We start from the raw sequence: 24581 nt of genomic DNA on the forward strand, positions 1-24581 counted from the left end.
GGGAACATCAAGAGGAAACAAATCATAGAGAGAGAACGTGAAACTACATTATTGTGTCAAGTTTCAAGAAGCTAGCACAAACCGTGTTGGATTTAGAGTTCCAAATACATCTATCAATATAGGAGAAAACAGAGTGAAACCTAATAATTCAAACTGTTACTGGAAAAGAACGCTTCAACATAGAAGAACGAAATTTGGTGAACCAAGTGGGCTTAGTGATCTGATCATTACCTGAAAGGATCATCCAGTTTGTGTGAAAAAAATATTTGCTGAGATTTCTGGAGTTTCGTAATTTTTGGAAGCTTGGCAATCCGTTTCCATGAAAGTGTTTCTCGCCAGTCACTGCTAAGGGCTACATCAAGAGGAAACAAAACATAGAGACAGAACGTGAAACTACTTTATTGTGTCAAGCTTCAAGAAGCTAGCACAAACCGTGTTGGATTTAGAGTTCCAAATACATCTATCAATATAGGAGAAAACAGAATGAAACCTAAAAATTCAAACTGTTACTGGAAATGAACGCTTCAACATAGAAGAACGAAGTTTCGGGAACCAAGTCGCCTTAGTGTACTCATCATTACCTGAAACTATCATCAAGTTTGGGTGAAAAAATATTTGCTGAGATTTCTGGAGATTCATAATTTTTGGATGCTTGGCAACCCCTTTCCATGAAAGTGATTCTCGCCAGTCACTGCTTAGGGCTACATCAAGAGGAAACAAAACATAGAGAATGAACGTGAAACTACTTTATTGTGTCAAGTTTCAAGAAGCTAGCACAAACCTTGTTGGATTTAGAGTTCCAAATACATCTATCAATATAGGAGAAAACAGAGTGAAACCTAAAAATTCAAACTGTTACTGGAAAAGAACGGTTTAACATAGAAGAACGAAATTTGGTGAACCAAGTGGGCTTAGTGTTCTGATCATTACCTGAAAGGATCATCCAGTTTGTGTGAAAAAATATTTGCTGAGATTTCTGGAGATTCGTAATTTTGGAAGCTTGGCAACCCGTTTCCATGAAAGTGTTTCTCGCCAGTCCCTGCTAAGGGCTACATCAAGAGGAAACAAAACATAGAGACAGAACGTGAAACTACTTTATTGTGTCAAGTTTCAAGAAGCTAGCACAAACCGTGTTGGATTTAGAGTTCCAAATACATCTATCAATATAGGAGAAAACAGAGTGAAACCTAAAAATTCAAACTGTTACTGGAAACGAACGCTTCAACATAGAAGAATGAAATTTGGGGAACCAAGTCAGCTTAGTGTACTGATCATTACCTGAAAGTATCATCCAGTTTGGGTGAAAAAATATTTGCTGAGATTTCTGGAGATTCGTAATTTTTGGACGCTTGGCAACCCCTTTATATGGAAGTGTTTCTCGCCAGTCACTGCTTAGGGCTACATCAAGAGGAAACAAAACATAGAGATAGAACGTGAAACTACATTATTGTGTCAAGTTTCAAGAAGCTAGCACAAACCGTGTTGGATTTAGAGTTCCAAATACATCTATCAATATAGGAGAAAACAGAGTGAAACCTAAAAATTCAAACTGTTACTGGAAACGAACGCTTCAACATAGAAGAATGAAATTTGGGGAACCAAGTCAGCTTAGTGTACTGATCATTACCTGAAAGGATCATCCAGTTTGGGTGAAAAAATATTTGCTGAGATTTCTGGAGATTCGTAATTTTTGGAAGCTTGGCAATCCGTTTCCATGAAGTGTTTCTCGCCAGTCCCTGCTAAGGGCTACATCAAGAGGAAACAAAACATAGAGATAGAACGTGAAACTACTTTAATGTGTCAAGTTTCAAGAAGCTAGCACAAACCGTGTTGGATTTAGAGTTCCAAATACATCTATCAATATAGGAGAAAACAGAGTGAAACCTAAAAATTCAAACTGTTACTGGAAACGAACGCTTCAACATAGAAGAATGAAATTTGGGGAACCAAGTCAGCTTAGTGTACTGATCATTACCTGAAAGTATCATCCAGTTTGGGTGAAAAAATATTTGCTGAGATTTCTGGAGATTCGTAATTTTTGGACGCTTGGCAACCCCTTTATATGGAAGTGTTTCTCGCCAGTCACTGCTTAGGGCTACATCAAGAGGAAACAAAACATAGGGATAGAACATGAAACTACATTATTGTGTCAAGTTTCAAGAAGCTAGCACAAACCGTGTTGGATTTAGAGTTCCAAATACATCTATCAATATAGGAGAAAACAGAGTGAAACCTAAAAATTCAAACTGTTACTGGAAATGAACGCTTCAACATAGAAGAATGAAATTTGGTGAACCAAGTGGGCTTAGTGTTCTGATCATTACCTGAAAGTATCATCCAGTTTGGGTGAAAAAATATTTGCTGAGATTTCTAGAGATTCGTAATTTTTGGAAGCTTGGCAACCCGTTTCCATGAAAGTGTTTCTCGCCAGTCACTGCTAAGGGCTACATCAAGAGGAAACAAAACATAGAGACAGAACGTGAAACTACTATATTGTGTCAAGCTTCAAGAAGCTAGCACAAACCGTGTTGGATTTAGAGTTCCAAATACATCTATCAATATAGGAGAAAACAGAATGAAACCTAAAAATTCAAACTTTTACTGGAAATGAATGCTTCAACATAGAAGAACGAAGTTTCGGGAACCAAGTCGCCTTAGTGTACTGATCATTACCTGAAACTATCATCAAGTTTGGGTGAAAAAATATTTGCTGAGATTTCTGGAAATTCATAATTTTTGGATGCTTGGCAACCCCTTTCCATGAAAGTGATTCTCGCCAGTCACTGCTTAGGGCTACATCAAGAGGAAACAAAACATAGAGATAGAACGTGAAACTACTTTATTGTGTCAAGTTTCAAGAAGCTAGCACAAACCGTGTTGGATTTAGAGTTCCCAATACATCTATCAATATAGGAGAAAACAGAGTGAAACCTAAAAATTCAAACTGTTACTGGAAAAGAACGCTTCAACATAGAAGAACGAAATTTGGTGAACCAAGTGGGCTTAGTGTTCTGATCATTACCTGAAAGGATCATCCAGTTTGTGTGAAAAAATATTTGCTGGGCTGGGGCTGTAGCTCAGTGGTAGAGCGCTTGCCTTGCATGCATGAGACCCTGGGTTCGATCCCCAGCACCACATAAAAATAAACAAATAAAAATATTGTGTCCATCTACAAATAAAAAAATTTTAAAAAAAAAAAAAAAAAAAAAAAAGAAAAAATATTTGCTGAGATTTCTGGAGATTCGTAATTTTTGGAAGCTTGGCAACCCGTTTCCATGAAAGTGTTTCTCGCCAGTCCCTGCTAAGGGCTACATCAAGAGGAAACAAAACATAGAGACAGAACGTGAAACTACTTTATTGTGTCAAGTTTCAAGAAGCTAGCACAAACCGTGTTGGATTTAGAGTTCCAAATACATCTATCAATATAGGAGAAAACAGAGTGAAACCTAAAAATTCAAACTGTTACTGGAAACGAACGCTTCAACATAGAAGAATGAAATTTGGGGAACCAAGTCAGCTGAGTGTACTGATCATTACCTGAAACTATCATCCAGTTTGGGTGAAAAAATATTTGCTGAGATTTCTGGAGATTCGTAATTTTTGGACGCTTGGCAACCCCTTTATATGGAAGTGTTTCTCGCCAGTCACTGCTTAGGGCTACATCAAGAGGAAACAAAACATAGAGATAGAACGTGAAACTACATTATTGTGTCAAGTTTCAAGAAGCTAGCACAAACCGTGTTGGATTTAGAGTTCCAAATACATCTATCAATATAGGAGATAACAGAGTGAAACCTAAAAATTCAAACTGTTACTGGAAACGAACGCTTCAACATAGAAGAATGAAATTTGGGGAACCAAGTCAGCTTAGTGTACTGATCATTACCTGAAAGGATCATCCAGTTTGGGTGAAAAAATATTTGCTGAGATTTCTGGAGATTCGTAATTTTTGGAAGCTTGGCAACCCGTTTCCATGAAAGTGTTTCTCGCCAGTCACTGCTAAGGGCTACATCAAGAGGAAACAAAACATAGAGATAGAACGTGAAACTACTTTATTGTGTCAAGTTTCAAGAAGCTAGCACAAACCGTGTTGGATTTAGAGTTCCAAATACATCTATCAATATAGGAGAAAACAGAGTGAAACCTAAAAATTCAAACTGTTACTGGAAACGAACGCTTCAACATAGAAGAATGAAATTTGGGGAACCAAGTCAGCTTAGTGTACTGATCATTACCTGAAAGTATCATCCAGTTTGGGTGAAAAAATATTTGCTGAGATTTCTGGAGATTCGTAATTTTTGGACGCTTGGCAACCCCTTTATATGGAAGTGTTTCTCGCCAGTCACTGCTTAGGGCTACATCAAGAGGAAACAAAACATAGAGATAGAACGTGAAACTACATTATTGTGTCAAGTTTCAAGAAGCTAGCACAAACCGTGTTGGATTTAGAGTTCCAAATACATCTATCAATATAGGAGAAAACAGAATGAAACCTAAAAATTCAAACTGTTACTGGAAATGAACGCTTCAACATAGAAGAACGAAGTTTCGGGAACCAAGTCGCCTTAGTGTACTGATCATTACCTGAAACTATCATCAAGTTTGGGTGAAAAAATATTTGCTGAGATTTCTGGAGATTCATAATTTTTGGATGCTTGGCCACCCCTTTCCATGAAAGTGATTCTCGCCAGTCACTGCTTAGGGCTACATCAAGAGGAAACAAAACAGAGATAGAACGTGAAACTACTTTATTGTGTCAAGTTTCAAGAAGCTAGCACAAACTGTGTTGGATTTAGAGTTCCAAATACATCTATCAATATAGGAGAAAACAGAGTGAAACCTAAAAATTCAAACTGTTACTGGAAAAGAACGCTTCAACATAGAAGAACGAAATTTGGTGAACCAAGTGGGCTTAGTGTTCTGATCATTACCTGAAAGGATCATCCAGTTTGTGTGAAAAAATATTTGCTGAGATTTTTGGAGATTCGTAATTTTTGGAAGCTTGGCAACCCGTTTCCATGAAAGGGTTTCTCGCCAGTCCCTGCTAAGGGCTACATCAAGAGGAAACAAAACATAGAGACAGAACGTGAAACTACTTTATTGTGTCAAGTTTCAAGAAGCTAGCACAAACCGTGTTGGATTTAGAGTTCCAAATACATCTATCAATATAGGAGAAAACAGAGTGAAACCTAAAAATTCAAACTGTTACTGGAAACGAACGCTTCAACATAGAAGAATGAAATTTGGGGAACCAAGTCAGCTTAGTGTACTGATCATTACCTGAAAGTATCATCCAGTTTGGGTGAAAAAATATTTGCTGAGATTTCTGGAGATTCGTAATTTTTGGACGCTTGGCAACTCCTTTATATGGAAGTGTTTCTCGCCAGTCACTGCTTAGGGCTACATCAAGAGGAAACAAAACATAGAGATAGAACGTGAAACTACATTATTGTGTCAAGTTTCAAGAAGCTAGCACAAACCGTGTTGGATTTAGAGTTCCAAATACATCTATCAATATAGGAGAAAACAGAGTGAAACCTAAAAATTCAAACTGTTACTGGAAACGAACGCTTCAACATAGAAGAATGAAATTTGGGGAACCAAGTCAGCTTAGTGTACTGATCATTACCTGAAAGGATCATCCAGTTTGGGTGAAAAAATATTTGCTGAGATTTCTGGAGATTCGTAATTTTTGGAAGCTTGGCAACCCGTTTCCATGAAAGTGTTTCTCGCCAGTCACTGCTAAGGGCTACATCAAGAGGAAACAAAACATAGAGATAGAACGTGAAACTACTTTATTGTGTCAAGTTTCAAGAAGCTAGCACAAACCGTGTTGGATTTAGAGTTCCAAATACATTTATCAATATAGGAGAAAACAGAGTGAAACCTAAAAATTCAAACTGTTACTGGAAACGAACGCTTCAACATAGAAGAATGAAATTTAGGGAACCAAGTCAGCTTAGTGTACTGATCATTACCTGAAAGTATCATCCAGTTTGGGTGAAAAAATATTTGCTGAGATTTCTGGAGATTCGTAATTTTTGGACGCTTGGCAACCCCTTTATATGGAAGTGTTTCTCGCCAGTCACTGCTTAGGGCTACATCAAGAGGAAACAAAACATAGAGATAGAACGTGAAACTACATTATTGTGTCAAGTTTCAAGAAGCTAGCACAAACCGTGTTGGATTTAGAGTTCCAAATACATCTATCAATATAGGAGAAAACAGAGTGAAACCTAAAAATTCAAACTGTTACTGGAAATGAACGCTTCAACATAGAAGAACGAAATTTGGTGAACCAAGTGGGCTTAGTGTTCTGATCATTACCTGAAAGGATCATCCAGTTTGTGTGAAAAAAATATATGCTGAGATTTCTGGAGATTCGTAATTTTTGGAGGCTTGGCAACCCGTTTCCATGAAAGTGTTTCTCGCCAGTCACTGCTAAGGGCTACATCAAGAGGAAACAAAACATAGAGACAGAACGTGAAACTACTTTATTGTGTCAAGCTTCAAGAAGCTAGCACAAACCGTGTTGGATTTAGAGTTCCAAATACATCTATCAATATAGGAGAAAACAGAATGAAACCTAAAAACTCAAACTGTTACTGGAAATGAACGCTTCAACATAGAAGAACGAAGTTTCGGGAACCAAGTCGCCTTAGTGTACTCATCATTACCTGAAACTATCATCAAGTTTGGGTGAAAAAATATTTGCTGAGATTTCTGGAGATTCATAATTTTTGGATGCTTGGCAACCCCTTTCCATGAAAGTGATTCTCGCCAGTCACTGCTTAGGGCTACATCAAGAGGAAACAAAACATAGAGATAGAACGTGAAACTACTTTATTGTGTCAAGTTTCAAGAAGCTAGCACAAACCGTGTTGGATTTAGAGTTCCAAATACATCTATCAATATAGGAGAAAACAGAGTGAAACCTAAAAATTCAAACTGTTACTGGAAAAGAACGGTTTAACATAGAAGAACGAAATTTGGTGAACCAAGTGGGCTTAGTGTTCTGATCATTACCTGAAAGGATCATCCAGTTTGTGTGAAAAAATATTTGCTGAGATTTCTGGAGATTCGTAATTTTTGGAAGCTTGGCAACCCGTTTCCATGAAAGTGTTTCTCGCCAGTCCCTGCTAAGGGCTACATCAAGAGGAAACAAAACATAGAGACAGAACGTGAAACTACTTTATTGTGTCAAGTTTCAAGAAGCTAGCACAAACCGTGTTGGATTTAGAGTTCCCAATACATCTATCAATATAGGAGAAAACAGAGTGAAACCTAAAAATTCAAACTGTTACTGGAAAAGAACGCTTCAACATAGAAGAACGAAATTTGGTGAACCAAGTGGGCTTAGTGTTCTGATCATTACCTGAAAGGATCATCCAGTTTGTGTGAAAAAATATTTGCTGAGATTTCTGGAGATTCGTAATTTTTGGAAGCTTGGCAACCCGTTTCCATGAAAGTGTTTCTCGCCAGTCCCTGCTAAGGGCTACATCAAGAGGAAACAAAACATAGAGACAGAACGTGAAACTACTTTATTGTGTCAAGTTTCAAGAAGCTAGCACAAACCGTGTTGGATTTAGAGTTCCAAATACATCTATCAATATAGGAGAAAACAGAGTGAAACCTAAAAATTCAAACTGTTACTGGAAACGAACGCTTCAACATAGAAGAATGAAATTTGGGGAACCAAGTCAGCTGAGTGTACTGATCATTACCTGAAACTATCATCCAGTTTGGGTGAAAAAATATTTGCTGAGATTTCTGGAGATTCGTAATTTTTGGACGCTTGGCAACCCCTTTATATGGAAGTGTTTCTCGCCAGTCACTGCTTAGGGCTACATCAAGAGGAAACAAAACATAGAGATAGAACGTGAAACTACATTATTGTGTCAAGTTTCAAGAAGCTAGCACAAACCGTGTTGGATTTAGAGTTGCAAATACATCTATCAATATAGGAGATAACAGAGTGAAACCTAAAAATTCAAACTGTTACTGGAAACGAACGCTTCAACATAGAAGAATGAAATTTGGGGAACCAAGTCAGCTTAGTGTACTGATCATTACCTGAAAGGATCATCCAGTTTGGGTGAAAAAATATTTGCTGAGATTTCTGGAGATTCGTAATTTTTGGAAGCTTGGCAACCCGTTTCCATGAAAGTGTTTCTCGCCAGTCACTGCTAAGGGCTACATCAAGAGGAAACAAAACATAGAGATAGAACGTGAAACTACTTTATTGTGTCAAGTTTCAAGAAGCTAGCACAAACCGTGTTGGATTTAGAGTTCCAAATACATCTATCAATATAGGAGAAAACAGAGTGAAACCTAAAAATTCAAACTGTTACTGGAAACGAACGCTTCAACATAGAAGAATGAAATTTGGGGAACCAAGTCAGCTTAGTGTACTGATCATTACCTGAAAGTATCATCCAGTTTGGGTGAAAAAATATTTGCTGAGATTTCTGGAGATTCGTAATTTTTGGACGCTTGGCAACCCCTTTATATGGAAGTGTTTCTCGCCAGTCACTGCTTAGGGCTACATCAAGAGGAAACAAAACATAGAGATAGAACGTGAAACTACATTATTGTGTCAAGTTTCAAGAAGCTAGCACAAACCGTGTTGGATTTAGAGTTCCAAATACATCTATCAATATAGGAGAAAACAGAATGAAACCTAAAAATTCAAACTGTTACTGGAAATGAACGCTTCAACATAGAAGAACGAAGTTTCAGGAACCAAGTCGCCTTAGTGTACTGATCATTACCTGAAACTATCATCAAGTTTGGGTGAAAAAATATTTGCTGAGATTTCTGGAGATTCATAATTTTTGGATGCTTGGCCACCCCTTTCCATGAAAGTGATTCTCGCCAGTCACTGCTTAGGGCTACATCAAGAGGAAACAAAACAGAGATAGAACGTGAAACTACTTTATTGTGTCAAGTTTCAAGAAGCTAGCACAAACTGTGTTGGATTTAGAGTTCCAAATACATCTATCAATATAGGAGAAAACAGAGTGAAACCTAAAAATTCAAACTGTTACTGGAAAAGAACGCTTCAACGTAGAAGAACGAAATTTGGTGAACCAAGTGGGCTTAGTGTTCTGATCATTACCTGAAAGGATCATCCAGTTTGTGTGAAAAAATATTTGCTGAGATTTTTGGAGATTCGTAATTTTTGGAAGCTTGGCAACCCGTTTCCATGAAAGGGTTTCTCGCCAGTCCCTGCTAAGGGCTACATCAAGAGGAAACAAAACATAGAGACAGAACGTGAAACTACTTTATTGTGTCAAGTTTCAAGAAGCTAGCACAAACCGTGTTGGATTTAGAGTTCCAAATACATCTATCAATATAGGAGAAAACAGAGTGAAACCTAAAACTTCAAACTGTTACTGGAAACGAACGCTTCAACATAGAAGAATGAAATTTGGGGAACCAAGTCAGCTTAGTGTACTGATCATTACCTGAAAGTATCATCCAGTTTGGGTGAAAAAATATTTGCTGAGATTTCTGGAGATTCGTAATTTTTGGACGCTTGGCAACTCCTTTATATGGAAGTGTTTCTCGCCAGTCACTGCTTAGGGCTACATCAAGAGGAAACAAAACATAGAGATAGAACGTGAAACTACATTATTGTGTCAAGTTTCAAGAAGCTAGCACAAACCGTGTTGGATTTAGAGTTCCAAATACATCTATCAATATAGGAGAAAACAGAGTGAAACCTAAAAATTCAAACTGTTACTGGAAACGAACGCTTCAACATAGAAGAATGAAATTTGGGGAACCAAGTCAGCTTAGTGTACTGATCATTACCTGAAAGGATCATCCAGTTTGGGTGAAAAAATATTTGCTGAGATTTCTGGAGATTCGTAATTTTTGGAAGCTTGGCAACCCATTTCCATGAAAGTGTTTCTCGCCAGTCACTGCTAAGGGCTACATCAAGAGGAAACAAAACATAGAGATAGAACGTGAAACTACTTTATTGTGTCAAGTTTCAAGAAGCTAGCACAAACCGTGTTGGATTTAGAGTTCCAAATACATTTATCAATATAGGAGAAAACAGAGTGAAACCTAAAAATTCAAACTGTTACTGGAAACGAACGCTTCAACATAGAAGAATGAAATTTGGGGAACCAAGTCAGCTTAGTGTACTGATCATTACCTGAAAGTATCATCCAGTTTGGGTGAAAAAATATTTGCTGAGATTTCTGGAGATTCGTAATTTTTGGACGCTTGGCAACCCCTTTATATGGAAGTGTTTCTCGCCAGTCACTGCTTAGGGCTACATCAAGAGGAAACAAAACATAGAGATAGAATGTGAAACTACATTATTGTGTCAAGTTTCAAGAAGCTAGCACAAACCGTGTTGGATTTAGAGTTCCAAATACATCTATCAATATAGGAGAAAACAGAGTGAAACCTAAAAATTCAAACTGTTACTGGAAATGAACGCTTCAACATAGAAGAACGAAATTTGGTGAACCAAGTGGGCTTAGTGTTCTGATCATTACCTGAAAGGATCATCCAGTTTGTGTGAAAAAAATATTTGCTGAGATTTCTGGAGATTCGTAATTTTTGGAGGCTTGGCAACCCGTTTCCATGAAAGTGTTTCTCGCCAGTCACTGCTAAGGGCTACATCAAGAGGAAACAAAACATAGAGACAGAACGTGAAACTACTTTATTGTGTCAAGTTTCAAGAAGCTAGCACAAACCGTGTTGGATTTAGAGTTCCAAATACATCTATCAATATAGGAGAAAACAGAATGAAACCTAAAAATTCAAACTGTTACTGGAAATGAACGCTTCAACATAGAAGAACGAAGTTTCGGGAACCAAGTCGCCTTAGTGTACTCATCATTACCTGAAACTATCATCAAGTTTGGGTGAAAAAATATTTGCTGAGATTTCTGGAGATTCATAATTTTTGGATGCTTGGCAACCCCTTTCCATGAAAGTGATTCTCGCCAGTCACTGCTTAGGGCTACATCAAGAGGAAACAAAACATAGAGATAGAACGTGAAACTACTTTATTGTGTCAAGTTTCAAGAAGCTAGCACAAACCGTGTTGGATTTAGAGTTCCAAATACATCTATCAATATAGGAGAAAACAGAGTGAAACCTAAAAATTCAAACTGTTACTGGAAACGAACGCTTCAACATAGAAGAATGAAATTTGGGGAACCAAGTCAGCTTAGTGTACTGATTGATCATTACCTGAAAGTATCATCCAGTTTGGGTGAAAAAATATTTGCTGAGATTTCTGGAGATTCGTAATTTTTGGACGCTTGGCAACCCCTTTATATGGAAGTTTTTCTCGCCAGTCACTGCTTAGGGCTACATCAAGAGGAAACAAACCATAGAGATAGAACGTGAAACTACATTATTGTGTCAAGTTTCAAGAAGCTAGCACAAACCGTGTTGGATTTAGAGTTCCAAATACATCTATCAATATAGGAGAAAACAGAGTGAAACCTAAAAATTCAAACTGTTACTGGAAATGAACGCTTCAACATAGAAGAACGAAATTTGGTGAACCAAGTGGGCTTAGTGTTCTGATCATTACCTGAAAGTATCATCCAGTTTGGGTGAAAAAATATTTGCTGAGATTTCTAGAGATTCGTAATTTTTGGAAGCTTGGCAACCCCTTTCCATGAAAGTGTTTATCGCCAGTCACTGCTTAGGTGAACATCAAGAGGAAACAAATCATAGAGATAGAACGTGAAACTACATTATTGTGTCATGTTTCAAGAAGCTAGCACAAACCGTGTTGGATTTAGAGTTCCAAATAAATCTATCAATATAGGAGAAAACAGAGTGAAACCTAAAAATTCAAACTGTTACTGGAAAAGAACGCTTCAATATAGAAGAACGAAATTTGGTGAACCAAGTGGGCTTAGTGATCTGATCATTACCTGAAAGGATCATCCAGTTTGTGTGAAAAAAATATTTGCTGAGATTTCTGGAGATTCCTAATTTTTGGAAGCTTGGCAACCCGTTTCCATGAAACTGTTTCTCGCCAGTCACTGCTAAGGGCTACATCAAAAGGAAACAAAACATAGAGACAGAACGTGAAACCATTTATTGTGTCAAGTTTCAAGAAGCTAGCACAAACCGTGTTGGATTTAGAGTTCCAAATACATCTATCAATATAGGAGAAAACAGAGTGAAACCTAAAAATTCAAACTGTTACTGGAAATGAACGCTTCAACATAGAAGAACGAAGTTTCGGGAACCAAGTCGCCTTAGTGTACTCATCATTACCTGAAACTATCATCAAGTTTGGGTGAAAAAATATTTGCTGAGATTTCTGGAGATTCATAATTTTTGGATGCTTGGCAACCCCTTTCCATGAAAGTGATTCTCGCCAGTCACTGCTTAGGGCTACATCAAGAGGAAACAAAACATAGAGATAGAACGTGAAACTACTTTATTGTGTCAAGTTTCAAGAAGCTAGCACAAACCGTGTTGGATTTAGAGTTCCAAATACATCTATCAATATAGGAGAAAACAGAGTGAAACCTAAAAATTCAAACTGTTACTGGAAAAGAACGGTTTAACATAGAAGAACGAAATTTGGTGAACCAAGTGGGCTTAGTGTTCTGATCATTACCTGAAAGGATCATCCAGTTTGTGTGAAAAAATATTTGCTGAGATTTCTGGAGATTCGTAATTTTTGGAAGCTTGGCAACCCGTTTCCATGAAAGTGTTTCTCGCCAGTCCCTGCTAAGGGCTACATCAAGAGGAAACAAAACATAGAGACAGAACGTGAAACTACTTTATTGTGTCAAGTTTCAAGAAGCTAGCACAAACCGTGTTGGATTTAGAGTTCCAAATACATCTATCAATATAGGAGAAAACAGAGTGAAACCTAAAAATTCAAACTGTTACTGGAAACGAACGCTTCAACATAGAAGAATGAAATTTGGGGAACCAAGTCAGCTTAGTGTACTGATCATTACCTGAAAGGATCATCCAGTTTGGGTGAAAAAATATTTGCTGAGATTTCTGGAGATTCGTAATTTTTGGAAGCTTGGCAACCCGTTTCCATGAAAGTGTTTCTCGCCAGTCACTGCTAAGGGCTACATCAAGAGGAAACAAAACATAGAGATAGAACGTGAAACTACTTTATTGTGTCAAGTTTCAAGAAGCTAGCACAAACCGTGTTGGATTTAGAGTTCCAAATACATCTATCAATATAGGAGAAAACAGAGTGAAACCTAAAAATTCAAACTGTTACTGGAAACGAACGCTTCAACATAGAAGAATGAAATTTGGGGAACCAAGTCAGCTTAGTGTACTGATCATTACCTGAAAGTATCATCCAGTTTGGGTGAAAAAATATTTGCTGAGATTTCTGGAGATTCGTAATTTTTGGACGCTTGGCAACCCCTTTATATGGAAGTGTTTCTCGCCAGTCACTGCTTAGGGCTACATCAAGAGGAAACAAAACATAGAGATAGAACGTGAAACTACATTATTGTGTCAAGTTTCAAGAAGCTAGCACAAACCGTGTTGGATTTAGAGTTCCAAATACATCTATCAATATAGGAGAAAACAGAATGAAACCTAAAAATTCAAACTGTTACTGGAAATGAACGCTTCAACATAGAAGAACGAAGTTTCAGGAACCAAGTCGCCTTAGTGTACTGATCATTACCTGAAACTATCATCAAGTTTGGGTGAAAAAATATTTGCTGAGATTTCTGGAGATTCATAATTTTTGGATGCTTGGCCACCCCTTTCCATGAAAGTGATTCTCGCCAGTCACTGCTTAGGGCTACATCAAGAGGAAACAAAACAGAGATAGAACGTGAAACTACTTTATTGTGTCAAGTTTCAAGAAGCTAGCACAAACTGTGTTGGATTTAGAGTTCCAAATACATCTATCAATATAGGAGAAAACAGAGTGAAACCTAAAAATTCAAACTGTTACTGGAAAAGAACGCTTCAACGTAGAAGAACGAAATTTGGTGAACCAAGTGGGCTTAGTGTTCTGATCATTACCTGAAAGGATCATCCAGTTTGTGTGAAAAAATATTTGCTGAGATTTTTGGAGATTCGTAATTTTTGGAAGCTTGGCAACCCGTTTCCATGAAAGGGTTTCTCGCCAGTCCCTGCTAAGGGCTACATCAAGAGGAAACAAAACATAGAGACAGAACGTGAAACTACTTTATTGTGTCAAGTTTCAAGAAGCTAGCACAAACCGTGTTGGATTTAGAGTTCCAAATACATCTATCAATATAGGAGAAAACAGAGTGAAACCTAAAACTTCAAACTGTTACTGGAAACGAACGCTTCAACATAGAAGAATGAAATTTGGGGAACCAAGTCAGCTTAGTGTACTGATCATTACCTGAAAGTATCATCCAGTTTGGGTGAAAAAATATTTGCTGAGATTTCTGGAGATTCGTAATTTTTGGACGCTTGGCAACTCCTTTATATGGAAGTGTTTCTCGCCAGTCACTGCTTAGGGCTACATCAAGAGGAAACAAAACATAGAGATAGAACGTGAAACTACATTATTGTGTCAAGTTTCAAGAAGCTAGCACAAACCGTGTTGGATTTAGAGTTCCAAATACATCTATCAATATAGGAGAAAACAGAGTGAAACCTAAAAATTCAAACTGTTACTGGAAACGAACGCTTCAACATAGAAGAATGAAATTTGGGGAACCAAGTCAGCTTAGTGTACTGATCATTACCTGAAAGGATCATCCAGTTTGGGTGAAAAAATATTTGCTGAGATTTCTGGAGATTCGTAATTTTTGGAAGCTTGGCAACCCGTTTCCATGAAAGTGTTTCTCGCCAGTCACTGCTAAGGGCTACATCAAGAGGAAACAAAACATAGAGATAGAACGTGAAACTACTTTATTGTGTCAAGTTTCAAGAAGCTAGCACAAACCGTGTTGGATTTAGAGTTCCAAATACATTTATCAATATAGGAGAAAACAGAGTGAAACCTAAAAATTCAAACTGTTACTGGAAACGAACGCTTCAACATAGAAGAATGAAATTTGGGGAACCAAGTCAGCTTAGTGTACTGATCATTACCTGAAAGTATCATCCAGTTTGGGTGAAAAAATATTTGCTGAGATTTCTGGAGATTCGTAATTTTTGGACGCTTGGCAACCCCTTTATATGGAAGTGTTTCTCGCCAGTCACTGCTTAGGGCTACATCAAGAGGAAACAAAACATAGAGATAGAATGTGAAACTACATTATTGTGTCAAGTTTCAAGAAGCTAGCACAAACCGTGTTGGATTTAGAGTTCCAAATACATCTATCAATATAGGAGAAAACAGAGTGAAACCTAAAAATTCAAACTGTTACTGGAAATGAACGCTTCAACATAGAAGAACGAAATTTGGTGAACCAAGTGGGCTTAGTGTTCTGATCATTACCTGAAAGGATCATCCAGTTTGTGTGAAAAAAATATTTGCTGAGATTTCTGGAGATTCGTAATTTTTGGAGGCTTGGCAACCCGTTTCCATGAAAGTGTTTCTCGCCAGTCACTGCTAAGGGCTACATCAAGAGGAAACAAAACATAGAGACAGAACGTGAAACTACTTTATTGTGTCAAGTTTCAAGAAGCTAGCACAAACCGTGTTGGATTTAGAGTTCCAAATACATCTATCAATATAGGAGAAAACAGAATGAAACCTAAAAATTCAAACTGTTACTGGAAATGAACGCTTCAACATAGAAGAACGAAGTTTCGGGAACCAAGTCGCCTTAGTGTACTCATCATTACCTGAAACTATCATCAAGTTTGGGTGAAAAAATATTTGCTGAGATTTCTGGAGATTCATAATTTTTGGATGCTTGGCAACCCCTTTCCATGAAAGTGATTCTCGCCAGTCACTGCTTAGGGCTACATCAAGAGGAAACAAAACATAGAGATAGAACGTGAAACTACTTTATTGTGTCAAGTTTCAAGAAGCTAGCACAAACCGTGTTGGATTTAGAGTTCCAAATACATCTATCAATATAGGAGAAAACAGAGTGAAACCTAAAAATTCAAACTGTTACTGGAAACGAACGCTTCAACATAGAAGAATGAAATTTGGGGAACCAAGTCAGCTTAGTGTACTGATTGATCATTACCTGAAAGTATCATCCAGTTTGGGTGAAAAAATATTTGCTGAGATTTCTGGAGATTCGTAATTTTTGGACGCTTGGCAACCCCTTTATATGGAAGTTTTTCTCGCCAGTCACTGCTTAGGGCTACATCAAGAGGAAACAAACCATAGAGATAGAACGTGAAACTACATTATTGTGTCAAGTTTCAAGAAGCTAGCACAAACCGTGTTGGATTTAGAGTTCCAAATACATCTATCAATATAGGAGAAAACAGAGTGAAACCTAAAAATTCAAACTGTTACTGGAAATGAACGCTTCAACATAGAAGAACGAAATTTGGTGAACCAAGTGGGCTTAGTGTTCTGATCATTACCTGAAAGTATCATCCAGTTTGGGTGAAAAAATATTTGCTGAGATTTCTAGAGATTCGTAATTTTTGGAAGCTTGGCAACCCCTTTCCATGAAAGTGTTTATCGCCAGTCACTGCTTAGGTGAACATCAAGAGGAAACAAATCATAGAGATAGAACGTGAAACTACATTATTGTGTCATGTTTCAAGAAGCTAGCACAAACCGTGTTGGATTTAGAGTTCCAAATAAATCTATCAATATAGGAGAAAACAGAGTGAAACCTAAAAATTCAAACTGTTACTGGAAAAGAACGCTTCAATATAGAAGAACGAAATTTGGTGAACCAAGTGGGCTTAGTGATCTGATCATTACCTGAAAGGATCATCCAGTTTGTGTGAAAAAAATATTTGCTGAGATTTCTGGAGATTCCTAATTTTTGGAAGCTTGGCAACCCGTTTCCATGAAACTGTTTCTCGCCAGTCACTGCTAAGGGCTACATCAAAAGGAAACAAAACATAGAGACAGAACGTGAAACCATTTATTGTGTCAAGTTTCAAGAAGCTAGCACAAACCGTGTTGGATTTAGAGTTCCAAATACATCTATCAATATAGGAGAAAACAGAGTGAAACCTAAAAATTCAAACTGTTACTGGAAATGAACGCTTCAACATAGAAGAACGAAGTTTCGGGAACCAAGTCGCCTTAGTGTACTCATCATTACCTGAAACTATCATCAAGTTTGGGTGAAAAAATATTTGCTGAGATTTCTGGAGATTCATAATTTTTGGATGCTTGGCAACCCCTTTCCATGAAAGTGATTCTCGCCAGTCACTGCTTAGGGCTACATCAAGAGGAAACAAAACATAGAGATAGAACGTGAAACTACTTTATTGTGTCAAGTTTCAAGAAGCTAGCACAAACCGTGTTGGATTTAGAGTTCCAAATACATCTATCAATATAGGAGAAAACAGAGTGAAACCTAAAAATTCAAACTGTTACTGGAAAAGAACGGTTTAACATAGAAGAACGAAATTTGGTGAACCAAGTGGGCTTAGTGTTCTGATCATTACCTGAAAGGATCATCCAGTTTGTGTGAAAAAATATTTGCTGAGATTTCTGGAGATTCGTAATTTTTGGAAGCTTGGCAACCCGTTTCCATGAAAGTGTTTCTCGCCAGTCCCTGCTAAGGGCTACATCAAGAGGAAACAAAACATAGAGACAGAACGTGAAACTACTTTATTGTGTCAAGTTTCAAGAAGCTAGCACAAACCGTGTTGGATTTAGAGTTCCAAATACATCTATCAATATAGGAGAAAACAGAGTGAAACCTAAAAATTCAAACTGTTACTGGAAACGAACGCTTCAACATAGAAGAATGAAATTTGGGGAACCAAGTCAGCTTAGAGTACTGATCATTACCTGAAAGGATCATCCAGTTTGGGTGAAAAAATATTTGCTGAGATTTCTGGAGATTCGTAATTTTTGGAAGCTTGGCAACCCGTTTCCATGAAAGTGTTTCTCGCCAGTCACTGCTAAGGGCTACATCAAGAGGAAACAAAACATAGAGATAGAACGTGAAACTACATTATTGTGTCAAGTTTCAAGAAGCTAGCACAAACCGTGTTGGATTTAGAGTTCCAAATACATCTATCAATATAGGAGAAAACAGAGTGAAACCTAAAAATTCAAACTGTTACTGGAAACGAACGCTTCAACATAGAAGAATGAAATTTGGGGAACCAAGTCAGCTTAGTGTACTGATCATTACCTGAAAGTATCATCCAGTTTGGGTGAAAAAATATTTGCTGAGATTTCTGGAGATTCGTAATTTTTGGACGCTTGGCAACCCCTTTATATGGAAGTGTTTCTCGCCAGTCACTGCTTAGGGCTACATCAAGAGGAAACAAAACATAGAGATAGAACATGAAACTACATTATTGTGTCAAGTTTCAAGAAGCTAGCACAAACCGTGTTGGATTTAGAGTTCCAAATACATCTATCAATATAGGAGAAAACAGAGTGAAACCTAAAAATTCAAACTGTTACTGGAAACGAACGCTTCAACATAGAAGAATGAAATTTGGGGAACCAAGTCAGCTTAGTGTACTGATCATTACCTGAAAGTATCATCCAGTTTGGGTGAAAAAATATTTGCTAAGATTTCTGGAGATTCGTAATTTTTGGACGCTTGGCAACCCGTTTCCATGAAAGTGTTTCTCGCCAGTCACTGCTAGGGGCTACATCAAGAGGAAACAAAACATAGAGACAGAACGTGAAACTAATTTATTGTGTCAAGTTTCAAGAAGCTAGCACAAACCGTGTTGGATTTAGAGTTCCAAATACATCTATCAATATAGGAGAAAATAGAGTGAAACCTAAAAATTCAAACTGTTACTGGAAATGAACGCTTCAACATAGAAGAATGAAATTTGGGGAACCAAGTCAGCTTAGTATACTGATTGATCATTACCTGAAAGTATCATCCAGTTTGGGTGAAAAAATATTTGCTGAGATTTCTGGAGATTCGTAATTTTTGGACGCTTGGCAACCCCTTTATATGGAAGTGTTTCTCGCCAGTCACTGCTTAGGGCTACATCAAGAGGAAACAAACCATAGAGATAGAACGTGAAACTACATTATTGTGTCAAGTTTCAAGAAGCTAGCACAAACCGTGTTGGATTTAGAGTTCCAAATACATCTATCAATATAGGAGAAAACAGAGTGAAACCTAAAAATTCAAACTGTTACTGGAAATGAACGCTTCAACATAGAAGAACGAAATTTGGTGAACCAAGTGGGCTTAGTGTTCTGATCATTACCTGAAAGTATCATCCAGTTTGGGTGAAAAAATATTTGCTGAGATTTCTAGAGATTCGTAATTTTTGGAAGCTTGGCAACCCCTTTCCATGAAAGTGTTTATCGCCAGTCACTGCTTAGGGGAACATCAAGAGGAAACAAATCATAGAGATAGAACGTGAAACTACATTATTGTGTCATGTTTCAAGAAGCTAGCACAAACCGTGTTGGATTTAGAGTTCCAAATAAATCTATCAATATAGGAGAAAACAGAGTGAAACCTAAAAATTCAAACTGTTACTGGAAAAGAACGCTTCAATATAGAAGAACGAAATTTGGTGAACCAAGTGGGCTTAGTGATCTGATCATTACCTGAAAGGATCATCCAGTTTGTGTGAAAAAAATATTTGCTGAGATTTCTGGAGATTCCTAATTTTTGGAAGCTTGGCAACCCGTTTCCATGAAACTGTTTCTCGCCAGTCACTGCTAAGGGCTACATCAAGAGGAAACAAAACATAGAGACAGAACGTGAAACTATTTATTGTGTCAAGTTTCAAGAAGCTAGCACAAACCGTGTTGGATTTAGAGTTCCAAATACATCTATCAATATAGGAGAAAACAGAGTGAAACCTAAAAATTCAAACTGTTACTGGAAATGAACGCTTCAACATAGAAGAACGAAGTTTCGGGAACCAAGTCGCCTTAGTGTACTGATCATTACCTGAAACTATCATCAAGTTTGGGTGAAAAAATATTTGCTGAGATTTCTGGAGATTCATAATTTTTGGAGGCTTGGCAACCCCTTTCCAAGAAAGTGTTTCTCGCCAGTCACTGCTTAGGGCTACATCAAGAGGAAACAAAACATAGAGATAGAACGTGAAACTACTTTATTGTGTCAAGTTTCAAGAAGCTAGCACAAACCGTGTTGGATTTAGAGTTCCAAATACATCTATCAATATAGGAGAAAACAGAGTGAAACCTAAAAATTCAAACTGTTACTGGAAAAGAACGCTTCAACATAGAAGAACGAAATTTGGTGAACCAAGTGGGCTTAGTGTTCTGATCATTACCTGAAAGGATCATCCAGTTTGCGTGAAAAAATATTTGCTGAGATTTCTGGAGATTCGTAATTTTTCGAAGCTTGGCAACCCGTTTCCATGAAAGTGTTTTTCGCCAGTCACTGCTAAGGGCTACATCAAGAGGAAACAAAACATAGAGACAGAACGTGAAACTACTTTATTGTGTCAAGTTTCAAGAAGCTAGCACAAACCGTGTTGGATTTAGAGTTCCAAATACATCTATCAATATAGGAGAAAACAGAGTGAAACCTAAAAATTCAAACTGTTACTGGAAACGAACGCTTCAACATAGAAGAACCAAGTTTCGGGAACCAAGTCGCCGCCTTAGTGTACTGATCATTACCTGAAACTATCATCCAGTTTGGGTGAAAAAATATTTGCTGAGATTTCTGGAGATTCGTAATTTTTGGACGCTTGGCAACCCCTTTATATGGAAGTGTTTCTCGCCAGTCACTGCTTAGGGCTACATCAAGAGGAAACAAAACATAGAGATAGAACGTGAAACTACATTATTGTGTCAAGTTTCAAGAAGCTAGCACAAACCGTGTTGGATTTAGAGTTCCAAATACATCTATCAATATAGGAGAAAACAGAGTGAAACCTAAAAATTCAAACTGTTACTGGAAAAGAACGCTTCAACATAGAAGAACGAAATTTGGTGAACCAAGTGGGCTTAGTGATCTGATCATTACCTGAAAGGATCATCCAGTTTGTGTGAAAAAAATATTTGCTGAGATTTCTGGAGTTTCGTAATTTTTGGAAGCTTGGCAATCCGTTTCCATGAAAGTGTTTCTCGCCAGTCCCTGCTAAGGGCTACATCAAGAGGAAACAAAACATAGAGACAGAACGTGAAACTACTTTATTGTGTCAAGCTTCAAGAAGCTAGCACAAACCGTGTTGGATTTAGAGTTCCAAATATATCTATCAATATAGGAGAAAACAAAATGAAACCTAAAAATTCAAACTGTTACTGGAAATGAATGCTTCAACATAGAAGAACGAAGTTTCGGGAACCAAGTCGCCTTAGTGTACTGATCATTACCTGAAACTATCATCAAGTTTGGGTGAAAAAATATTTGCTGAGATTTCTGGAGATTCATAATTTTTGGATGCTTGGCAACCCCTTTCCATGAAAGTGATTCTCGCCAGTCAGTGCTTAGGGCTACATGAAGAGGAAACAAAACATAGAGAATGAACGTGAAACTACTTTATTGTGTCAAGTTTCAAGAAGCTAGCACAAACTGTGTTGGATTTAGAGTTCCAAATACATCTATAAATATAGGAGAAAACAGAGTGAAACCTAAAAATTCAAACTGTTACTGGAAAAGAACGCTTCAACATAGGAGAACGAAATTTGGTGAACCAAGTGGGCTTAGTGTTCTGATCATTACCTGAAAGGATCATCCAGTTTGTGTGAAAAAATATTTGCTGAGATTTCTAGAGATTCGTAATTTTTGGAAGCTTGGCAACCCGTTTCCATGAAAGTGTTTCTCGCCAGTCCCTGCTAAGGGCTACATCAAGAGGAAACAAAACATAGAGACAGAACGTGAAACTACTTTATTGTGTCAAGTTTCAAGAAGCTAGCACAAACCGTGTTGGATTTAGAGTTCCAAATACATCTATCAATATAGGAGAAAACAGAGTGAAACCTAAAAATTCAAAATGTTACTGGAAACGAACGCTTCAACATAGAAGAATGAAATTTGGGGAACCAAGTCAGCTTAGTGTACTGATCATTACCTGAAAGTATCATCCAGTTTGGGTGAAAAAATATTTGCTGAGATTTCTGGAGATTCGTAATTTTTGGACGCTTGGCAACTCCTTTATATGGAAGTGTTTCTCGCCAGTCACTGCTTAGGGCTACATCAAGAGGAAACAAAACATAGAGATAGAACGTGAAACTACATTATTGTGTCAAGTTTCAAGAAGCTAGCACAAACCGTGTTGGATTTAGAGTTCCAAATACATCTATCAATATAGGAGAAAACAGAGTGAAACCTAAAAATTCAAACTGTTACTGGAAACGAACGCTTCAACATAGAAGAATGAAATTTGGGGAATCAAGTCAGCTTAGTGTACTGATCATTACCTGAAAGGATCATCCAGTTTGGGTGAAAAAATATTTGCTGAGATTTCTGGAGATTCGTAATTTTTGGAAGCTTGGCAACCCGTTTCCATGAAAGTGTTTCTCGCCAGTCACTGCTAAGGGCTACATCAAGAGGAAACAAAACATAGAGATAGAACGTGAAACTACTTTATTGTGTCAAGTTTCAAGAAGCTAGCACAAACCGTGTTGGATTTAGAGTTCCAAATACATCTATCAATATAGGAGAAAACAGAGTGAAACCTAAAAATTCAAACTGTTACTGGAAACGAATGCTTCAACATAGAAGAATGAAATTTGGGGAACCAAGTCAGCTTAGTGTACTGATCATTACCTGAAAGTATCATCCAGTTTGGGTGAAAAAATATTTGCTGAGATTTCTGGAGATTCGTAATTTTTGGACGCTTGGCAACCCCTTTATATGGAAGTGTTTCTCGCCAGTCAGTGCTTAGGGCTACATCAAGAGGAAACAAAACATAGAGATAGAACATGAAACTACATTATTGTGTCAAGTTTCAAGAAGCTAGCACAAACCGTGTTGGATTTAGAGTTCCAAATACATCTATCAATATAGGATAAAACAGAGTGAAACCTAAAAATTCAAACTGTTACTGGAAATGAACGCTTCAACATAGAAGAACGAAATTTGGTGAACCAAGTGGGCTTAGTGATCTGATCATGACCTGAAAGTATCATCCAGTTTGGGTGAAAAAATATTTGCTGAGATTTCTAGAGATTCGTAATTTTTGGAAGCTTGGCAACCCCTTTCCATGAAAGTGTTTATCGCCAGTCACTGCTTAGGGGAACATCAAGATGAAACAAATCATAGAGATAGAACGTGAAACTACATTATTGTGTCAAGTTTCAAGAAGCTAGCACAAACCGTGTTGGATTTAGAGTTCCAAATACATCTATCAATATAGGAGAAAACAGAGTGAAACCTAAAAATTCAAACTGTTACTGGAAAAGAACGCTTCAATATAGAAGAACGAAATTTGGTGAACCAAGTGGGCTTAGTGATCTGATCATTACCTGAAAGGATCATCCAGTTTGTGTGAAAAAAAATATTTGCTGAGATTTCTGGAGATTCGTAATTTTTGGAAGCTTGGCAACCCGTTTCCATGAAACTGTTTCTCGCCAGTCCCTGCTAAGGGCTACATCAAGAGGAAACAAAACATAGAGACAGAACGTGAAACTATTTATTGTGTCAAGTTTCAAGAAGCTAGCACAAACCGTGTTGGATTTAGAGTTCCAAATACATCTATCAATATAGGAGAAAACAGAGTGAAACCTAAAAATTCAAACTGTTACTGGAAATGAACGCTTCAACATAGAAGAACGAAGTTTCGGGAACCAAGTCGCCTTAGTGTACTGATCATTACCTGAAACTATCATCAAGTTTGGGTGAAAAAATATTTGCTGAGATTTCTGGAGATTCATAATTTTTGGATGCTTGGCAACCCCTTTCCAAGAAAGTGTTTCTCGCCAGTCACTGCTTAGGGCTACATCAAGAGGAAACAAAACATAGAGATAGAACGTGAAACTACTTTATTGTGTCAAGTTTCAAGAAGCTAGCACAAACCGTGTTGGATTTAGAGTTCCAAATACATCTATCAATATAGGAGAAAACAGAGTGAAACCGAAAAATTCAAACTGTTACTGGAAACGAACGCTTCAACATAGAAGAATGAAATTTGGGGAACCAAGTCAGCTTAGTGTACTGATCATTACCTGAAAGTATCTTCCAGTTTGGATGAAAAAATATTTGCTGAGATTTCTGGAGATTTGTAATTTTTGGACGCTTGGCAACCCGTTTCCATGAAAGTGTTTCTCGCCAGTCACTGCTAAGGGCTACATCAAGAGGAAACAAAACATAGAGACAGAACGTGAAACTACTTTATTGTGTCAAGTTTCAAGAAGCTAGCACAAACCGTGTTGGATTTAGAGTTCCAAATACATCTATCAATATAGGAGAAAACAGAATGAAACCTAAAAATTCAAACTGTTACTGGAAATGAACGCTTCAACATAGAAGAACGAAGTTTCGGGAACCAAGTCGCCTTAGTGTACTGATCATTACCTGAAACTATCATCAAGTTTGGGTGAAAAAATATTTGCTGAGATTTCTGGAGATTCGTAATTTTTGGAAGCTTGGCAACCCGTTTCCATG

Source organism: Spermophilus citellus (assembly GCF_964194105.1).
Source record: "Spermophilus citellus genome assembly, chromosome: 5".
In the NCBI taxonomy this organism is placed as follows: domain Eukaryota; kingdom Metazoa; phylum Chordata; class Mammalia; order Rodentia; family Sciuridae; genus Spermophilus; species Spermophilus citellus.